The following is a 9,502-nucleotide window of genomic DNA, read 5'->3' as shown; positions in this document are numbered from 1 at the left end:
GGGTTAATTGAATGCATTCAAATGTGATTCATAGAACAATTATCCTCTAATCCTACACACGCATACAGCAGTTGTTTTGCATCTGTTGGCTGCTGCCGTCTCCCTTGCTCCTGTTCCTCCCTTCCCTCCCAGCGAGCGCCGCTTCTAAATTAAAAATCGGACTGGCCTTTGTAAAAGACGGAGGAGCACAGGAATCAATCGCTGCATTAATTACTGCAATTCATTACCCAAACAAACATGGGACTCAACCTTTCGCCGGATACAAATTTGGGGACGTAAGCTTTTGGCCAGAGACAGAGGCTTGGGGATCCCTGTGGCATTAATCTGTGGATCAAAGTCTTCTGAGTGCCACCGACCGTCTGGGGATCTCCGGCCCTGGGATCAATCCCCGCACACAGCCGGTGACTTATTGCTGTCGAATACAAAAGCCGGTCACGTGGCCTGGCCTCCAATCTGCAGCAGTGCCGGCAGCGTCTCTCTCTCTCTCTCTCTCTCTCTCACTTACTCTCTCTCTGGTTCCTAATGGGGGCCCAATGGCCCAGGCTGCACCACACGGTTAAACCACCACCCCTCCTCCACCGTGGCCTCCCTCCCCTGCATGGCCCTGGGACACAGGGCCACCAAGCATCTCCTCTGAGCTCCTGGCAGAGGACATTGCAAAGGACACGGCTCCCCTCATGCTGTCACATCCACCAAGTTTGCCTATTTGTAAATTATATCTCCAACCGTGGCCGTAATAAAACATGATAATGATGGATCACACCAATAAATTACTGTTGAGTGGATTGCTAGGTGGGATGTGTGTTGTGCGAGTGTGTGTCTGTGTGTGTGTGTGTGTGTGTGTGCACCACTGAGCACTCATCTAGAAAGAAACGCTTGATTTTTGCCTGCACGGTGCCATACCTGCACACGCTCATACACTGTAGCTTGCAGAAGCCTGCTGTGCTGGAGCAAATTCCTCATATTCGAACCTGCGTGAGAGATTCATAACTGCGCTTTCAATGTCCACCAGTACATAAAAAGAACTACATGTTTGGAATCACTTGAAAGGTGAGGCTTAAAAGCCTTGTTTTCTCCTGCTCTAGAGTTAGAGCAACAATCTTATGTTCTCAGTCTGGGCACAGTTTTTTGGGGGCAAGGGGCAGACATACACATACATAAAATCAATTTTAATATAATTTATAGCAATACTTTACCATAGGTTTTTGTTAAGGGCAGTTTAAAGTCCATGTAGAAATGATGTGTTAAGACCTAAAAACTGAATTTTGGAGTTTTTCCCATGATCTGGTTACAGATCATGAGTGAAAGGGTTATGAAATTAACCTGCAATTACATTATATGTAGGTATGTCTGTATCAATAAAGTCCAACAAAGCTGATGGATGCAGCGTCCATTTAATTGCCTCTTGAAAAAGGGCTGTGGCTGTGAAGTGATTGTCATTGTGAAGCACAGCACATGGTGGGCACAACATTTAACCCATCGCTTTAGTAAACAGTGGGCAGCCATGACAGGCGTGATACTTTGCTCTGTGGCTCCTCAGTGGCACCTTGGCGGTTCAGGATTCGGCAACATTCTAACTATGGGGCCGCTTCCTTACCCTCTAGGCCACCACTGCCCCAAATATTCCCCAAATGCCTCTGTCAGTTATTCTTTCATGTGGCATCTTCACACCTTTTCACATCCTTCTTTTTTTTGTTTTTTCATTTTCCAAAAAACATGGCTTCCCACTTCTGAAAGTATAGCAGTTTGTCCGAATCAATTTGGACTGCCTGGTGCCAGATGGAGATGGATGGCCTCCCTGCTGGACTGACTGTCTTCTTCCTTTTTAAAAAATGTGTTTACTGTATGTGGAAAGGAAACAGTCAGCAGTTGTTTATCACAGCATTATATTAAATGCCAGTACCAATGCAAGCAGACGTCTCAGACGAGCACTTGAAGCCTGAGTTGTTTTGCTCAAGCTTTTTTCATTTCTCCTCATTGTCTTGGTGTGTTTGTCTCTGGGCTCTGTCCCCGGTACTTCATTGCTTTGAGACAGTGACCCTGCTTTAATGCACAAAATTAAAATGAGGGCATAATTGAATTTGGTGTTTATTTTTTTTTATCCCCCTCTGATGTCTGGATTCACTCTCTTTTTTTTAGACTGCTCACCCAGAGATTCTTCTTGCCTTCCTCCCTGCTGCGATGCTGGCCCTGTGCAGTGGAAACTCAGCTCTGGTGGGTCTGGGCTATGCAGCGGGGCAGGAGATCATATCCCCGGTGCGTGACATTCCTCGTCTTGGCGAAGTCCTGGAGAAAGGCAGTGCTTATCCAGGAATACTGCTGCCAAGACCTGTTGGCATGATGGGCCTTTCAGATATTGGAGAAGGCAAACGTGCTTCCCGATTCCCTCTTCACATTCTGTCACTTTCTCAGATTGTGTCGAAACACAAGGTCAAGTATTGCATAGTGCTGATGCTCATGATCTGGTTGCAGTTAAAGCAACACATAACGTGTATTAGTTGTAGGCAAGAATCTTAAAAAAACTTGCTGTCTGCATGTTGTTCATGCTTTCATGATATTAACAGCCTAAATCGAGCTGCACGTAGCACCACAGATGCCATGTTTGCATGCAAAACATATTTTGGCACCGTTCTCACCTGACAGCACATAAAGCTGAGTTCTTCTCCTCTTCTCCACAGCAAGGATCCAAGCATCCTCCCAAATTAAACAGAATATCAATTGGCATCTACTGGTTTCGGTCTCACTCTTTACATCAGTACATAATTCATTTAAGCGAGCAGGTGAGTGCAACAGTCTTTTTTTAAAAGTCAATAGTATTTTTAGATTCTGTATGTAGTTGTATCTTGTCTTTTCTGTGCACTTAACAACGTCTGAGACCTTGTGTCAGGTACACGGTACACACAGACAGTGTTTATGTTAACAAGATCCAGCACATTTTCCCCTCTCGTTGCCACATGTTGATGGAATTTAGGGAGAACTGACTTGACATTCGCATGGTTGAAATCACCGGCAACAACGAGCAGTCCTTCAGGGTGTACATTCTAGCCCGTCTAGCTCAATGGCGGTGCCCAGAATTCTGTCGCTCAGCCACGTCTTTGTAAAAACCCGCTGTGTAGTCGGCTGAAGTTTAATGTAGTCCAGTTTATTGTCCAGGGAACAAAAGTTGGTAATAGGATGGACAGGAAAGCCGGCCGGTTGGGATTAGCACTTAAGCAGTAAGCAGTATTTGTGTTTCCTATGCCTCCCATCTGGTTGCACAGATAACGTCACTTCCTCAATACACATTTGCATTATTTAGATTTCATGATTGTGGTGGGTTATCAGATGGCTGGGAGAAAAATTATCAAGCGATCTTATCAAGCGACACTTTCTTTACATTTAAGTTGAAAAAAAAAAAAACATAATGTGTGGTTGAAAAATATGGAGAGAAATGGATGGAATGAATGTAGAGTATTCTTGAGTCTTAAAGGTAACTTAATTATAATAATTATAATATAGCCCTGTTTTAATTGTGAAATGAGTTTGACTAAAAGGACATTTTGCTAGGTACTTGTACTATATTGACTGGGTTAAATAGAATTGCATAACTAATGTAACATACAGGTGCTCATTCCTTGTTTACGCCTTTTCCATAAAGTGAAAGTGAAAAAAGTGAAAGTGAAGTGATTGTCATTGTGATACAAAGCAAGCACAGCACACGGTGACACAACGAAATGTGTCCTCTGCTTTTAACCATCACCCTTGGTGAGCAGTGGGCAGCCATGACAGGCACCCGGCACCAGGCACTAGATTAAAATGTTATCAGTTTTTGTTGAAATGGTGTGTGTATCTATTTATATATATATATACGAACACATACAAGATTTTCTAACTGAAGTCATTAAACCTGATAGCTTCCAGTTCACAGGCAGCACCCACCCCAGTGTCCTGCTACTAAAATGGTGATTAGTTATGCATAAAGGGCCATTTTAATTGGTGATGATCCAAAAATGTTACTAATTAAAAATCAATCTGAGGGCTATTAGCACATGAAGGCTTGTGCCAAGGTTGCATATTTCTGAGCAGGCTGTGTAATGAGTCTCGCTTGGAAGCTGGGGAAGGGGACAGATTGAAGATAATCTGTGAACCCGCTTTAGCTCAACTTTACAATTGATACTATGTGTAAAGATGCTGAACTTGTAGTCTTCCCTAATTGATCCACTTACGCTCTCCCAAAGAAAGCTGAGAAATAAATGTGGGTGTTCATTGCATGCGAGAGGCTCAATAGATAACTATTAATGCTGGATTTGTTGCCCTGGATCTGATGGCTAAGAAAGGGTTTCTGGAGCAGGAAGGCATTTGTCTGGTTTAGCAAGAGGTGTTAGATATTTATGTGATAAATGTTAGGGAACTCCAAGCAGCACCTGGGGAATAGCAGCCCAGAGGCCTGGACTCTGGAACTTATTAAAGTTGTAGGAGCATATTTCACACACCTTGCTAAAAACCTGGCCAGTTACAGAGAAATAACTTGTGCTAATTTGTACAAGTTCCAATCCTTCCTACCAATTACTTGTAAATAATAATTACTATATGGGCTATCAAAATTAGCATGCTATTCATTTGTAAATATGTAAACATTAAAAATAAATGAATAAAGAGCATTTAACACAGCTGCATTTGTATATTTCCTGTCTGGGTGACCTATGACACGGATGCAAAATCCACCCAGTGACAATCCCTACATACAGATGGAGATTGGCGCATCTTGAGGCCTCAAGAGGAAATCAGATGTGACCAGATAAAAATATTTTAATGCTGACAATACCATCTGACATGTGGTTCCCAGCTGAAATTTTTTTTTTATTATTGTCTGTTTCATAATCTCCTAGATCATCTCCTCATCACTCCTTATCTGAACCTTGTTCCCACATGTGCCATATTTAAAAACATGCATTATAGCAAGCCTTATTCTTTAATTGTTATTTAAATTGTTATTTAAATTATTTTTGTCCACTAACAGCCTTAAAAATAAAAATAATAATAATAATAATACACAATAATACCTATGTAATTCTTAACCTTAATATGACTATTTGGAACCATTCATTCTGTGTCATCTTGTCTTTACAAGAAATTACATTGCCGTGTGTTGGCAGAAAATTGTCACCATTTACATGGCAGTTTATGGTTGAACACTGTCTAATGTGGTATAAAGCACTACACCCCCCAGATCTTTATTGACACTAAAAGAGCACTTACAATTGGATTATAGGGTCATTTTGGAAATGAAGCTGCCAATCGCTGCAGCATTCCTTTAAATTTTTTTTTGCATTTGCATTTGCATTTGCAAGACATTTGAGTCACACGTTGCTCACACAAGAGCTCAGAAAAAGATTAATTAAATTCATAAATATATATTTCTGAATGACAGTACAGCTATGGTTGTTTGTGGCAATACAGATTTCTCTTGAAATACATGCCCCACTTACATCAAACAGTGTTTTGCCATGAAGTAAATCTCTCTCTTTATGATGTACCATGTGTTGTTGATCGTAGAGATACCTTGAGAGGGATCGGTGGCTGCTGTGACGTGAAAGCTCAAGGAGAGCTCAATAACAGAGCTGTCAATGTATTCCCTATTTGAGTGTATTTTTAGTGTGGCCATCATGGGCCTCATGCATATTTCAATAGATATTTTGTGTATTAGGTGTGTGCACGCACACAGACTGGAGTGAGGTGTAGCACAACATGACTCCCAAGAAATATGGCCTTGATGTCGAGATTTGACAGAGCAGCTCAAAGCAGGCCCAGATAGGTTGCATTTGACTTTCAGTGGCTAGTATGAGAACTTCATTGATTGCATTATGAGAACAAAAATCTGAGGAATGGAGCTGGGCCGAAACTCATAAATGTTCATCTGCCTGTACAAAACAGACATGGGCCTGATTTAATTAACACTAATTAACACATACTTGTTCGTATGCATTCGCTCCATTAATTATATAGCCTATGTACACATACTGCACAGTGTGTATTGTAATGGTACACAGTGGCCACAGTGTGTCTATAATGGCATGCAGCTTGACTCAGGCGATGAACCCTGATGTCCAGGCAAAGACGAGGGGGATGAATTCTCATCATAGCCATCAGTGCACTGCGCAGCAGATATATATCATCTTACAGTCATAGATTATCTCATATAATGGTTCAATTTCCCCCATCTGATTAAATCAAAGTTTATGAAGCTGTCGTGGCTGCACTGATGATGGTGCCATAATTTTGCTGTAATGTCTGTGTACGGTGACATCAGCTCCCCGGATCGGGTCGTTCTGCTGTGCCCAGGAAGACGGCTGCCGTCCTTCTCACCCTGTGAGCAGTAAAGAATCCACTTCCCTTTGTGGACACTCTAGTCTCATTCTAGCCTTAGAACAATGAGGCCAAGAACAGTGAGGTTTAAAAGGCAAAGACAAGACCCAATTTTTCCATTGGTCACGTTTTTGGTCACTGTAAATTTCCCACTTGTGAGACTAATAAAGGATCATCATCTTATCTTATCTTTTCCTCGGTTTATGCTTCATATAAGACGTTTAGGCAGGGGTCGAAGGTATGTGTGGTTTCTTTTTGCTATAGTTTGTGCAGAAATATTTCCTCAGGGTGCTAAGTGTCCTCAGATATGTAGGAACCCAACAGCCTAGTCTGTGCTGCACTTCTCTGACCTACCAGGAGAGGGCGATAACTCAGCCATTGCTCTGGAACTCTCCTTTATTGCATCACCCCACTGTTCACCACAGTAATCTTGCCTTATATTAGAGATGATCTTGGAAACCACTTTTGAAGTGTACTCTACATGTTTTTACATCAGTCTCAGTTTAGATGGACCTTAGTCTCACTGCAAGGTCCAGTTAGTGTTGCAAAAAAAAGCACCAAAGTCAGAATTTCTCTTCACCAATGGAAATCTATTGCACTTCATGGATTGGCCTAGAACTTTCAAGGTGCTCTAACGAGAGTGTGGAATGGTCACGTCGATAGCAAGGGGAGCGCATCAGAATTCCATTATTGACTGCTGCAGATATTGCACTGTAGCTGTGTGTGTAAATTGGTTCCTGAGGGGCTCTCAGCACTCTGGGTGCAGAGCGTCTTGCAGCCCCCCCGCCCTCAGTAAATCGTAGTGGTGGAACATTTGTGGTCCCTCGCTGGCGCCAGCTCCCCCTCTTACTCTCCTGATCAATACCTAATTCCAGCCCGTGCAGCTGGCTGCCGTTGCCATGGAAACACTGATGTCACCCAGGTTGAGCGCTGGCCGTTACCAACAAATCATTTCCTTTAAGCAAGCGTAATTGAGTATTTGTACAGTCTGCTGTCACCTGAGACTATTTACATCAAGGCACCGACTGCAGGACATTAGTTATGCCGCTCTCTCAGGATAGAGCGCAGGCGGCTGGTGACCTTACCAAATAGCCAAGAGGGTGTTACCATGGCAACCAGTTTTTTTTCCTCATTGGAAGATGGGCTGAGGTGCACAGTGTTTGGTGTAGCGGCTGGTTCAAGGCTGTCGCAGCACGGTTTGGAGGCTCTGCTTGTTTGTGCGGCGCTTTGTTGCCAGATTTGTGGCTATTACCAGAGGCATTTAAATAAAATTGATCTTTTTGCAACTGATACATTAGGATGCTGCAAATGTTTTGCTAATGGAGGGGAAAACATGTATGAAGCGTCAATTGTCATGTCAGCATGACTGACCTCTGCAGTACAATGCATGACCATAAAAAAACATTTTTACACATTGCACATTTTTACAACACCGCAGATTCCACCTGGCAACACTGGTAGTCGATGTCGAATGGGGAGATGTCAGGAGGAGGAGTGGAGGAGACCTTCCATATCTGAACCTTCTTCACTGGACACTGAAATGCAAATAGGCCAGATGTCCTTTCTGTCACTGTCCTGAACAGCAAAGCCTTGGTGTGACTGAAATATAGTCACCACGATGTATGACACTGGAGACAAGTTTGCTTTATTGTTCATGCAGTGACTACAGTCATTTTAATTTAAAGCATTAGCATATTATGAGAAGATTTTAATGACCTATTATACTTCCAGATATATGCGTTACTGCTCCAAGGTTGCAATGCCCGGTTGGATAATAAAACAAAAGAGAAAATGTACAGCTAATTTAATTGGATTGCAGCATTAGTCAATATTAAAACAAATAGAGCAAACCATGTGATTTATTATCTCACAATTACATTACTTAGCATATAAATATGTCACCTTCCTGATTTTAAGTCCATGTATCACAGCCCAGAGTTTTTCAGAGCAGCCGCAGTTATTGAAAAAGCACAGCTCACAAACGATTAGAGTTAGTAACAGCAAAGTCAATGATACAAGTGGAAAATTGTGCAATAAGGAAGATTGCACATATTTATAAAAATCAACAAGGGGTGGAAATGAAGTACATGACGATTTAATCACTTACAGGCCCAATTTAGCTGCGAACTAAAGGCTAATATAATGATTTTGCATGTTAACAGGTATATTTTAGACTATATTATAGATCAGCACTGTTTAAGAGGTATGTATTGATTGACTATAACAGTATGCATTGCATTTTTTGGTATTAAAAACCCATAGAGCATCCTGGCCAGTGGAAAGTTCTGTAATATGTAAGAAGCTAAAATCAGAGGGCAAATTTCTATTCCCTAAGGCACAGCTCAATCAGCACAACACTGATTTGCAACTTATTTACCACATCTGTGGTGAGATTAACCACAACAAACTAACATTTCACCCTTTTGATTGGAAAATCCAAGATCATGCACACTAAACACACTTCCACATCAGGTGCAGTTTTTAAAGTACAATAATAATGAAATGTATAATAGTAGTTTAATAACAGTCATAGTAATAAAATGTTTTATTCTTTCTGTGCAGCCTGGTGACAAATGGTCCGTGGCCTGTTGGCTTGGGACTGCTGTTCTAGATGTTTCTTTACCTGACTACACACACACTTGGTCAGGTTCAAGGGATCTTCAGATGGAGCTGAACTGAACTGAACAGGATGCGGGGCGAATTGAATTGTTCTCCACTGTGAACAATTCTCAAAAGTCATCTGAAGTGACCTCAAAAGCCCGTCACTGTAATATATTGTGGTGTGCTGATTCATTCCTGCGCATTTGTCTTTCGGGTGTGAAAAAAGGCTAAAATGCAAACAAATTACATTCATTGGTATGCATGGAGCCCCCAACAGGAAGAAGAATGAAAATAATGAAAAGTGGATTGTTCTATTATTATTGTACCATTTCTTCTGCGATAAAGATGACTGTCGGCTTCATTAGTTCCAAGATAGCAAAATCTTAATATCTTCATCATCCTATACTATTATCACATATGATTGCAATTTCCATTATTAAAAAAGTGTCAAATGCTGTAGCTCTGTCTGACACATCTGATTTGTGCTATCTTAAAAGCTATTATACTATAATGAATCAACGCTATTGGCCATTTATCCTGTCTGTAAAACCACTAC

General features: G+C 41.6%; 1 long non-coding RNA gene across 1 annotated transcript; it reads left to right on the top strand.

The window, feature by feature from the left end:
* Window positions 1-2,379: 2,379 nt before the first annotated feature.
* Window positions 2,380-9,042, top strand: LOC114796391 (uncharacterized). The gene is made up of 3 exons (XR_003750714.1): window positions 2,380-2,430; window positions 2,679-2,780; window positions 8,908-9,042. It is a non-coding gene; the product is annotated as an uncharacterized LOC114796391 (long non-coding RNA).
* Window positions 9,043-9,502: the final 460 nt, after the last annotated feature.

Source organism: Denticeps clupeoides, chromosome 9 (genome assembly GCF_900700375.1).
Source record: "Denticeps clupeoides chromosome 9, fDenClu1.1, whole genome shotgun sequence".
In the NCBI taxonomy this organism is placed as follows: domain Eukaryota; kingdom Metazoa; phylum Chordata; class Actinopteri; order Clupeiformes; family Denticipitidae; genus Denticeps; species Denticeps clupeoides.
This window is presented reverse-complemented; position numbering and strand designations above follow the sequence as displayed.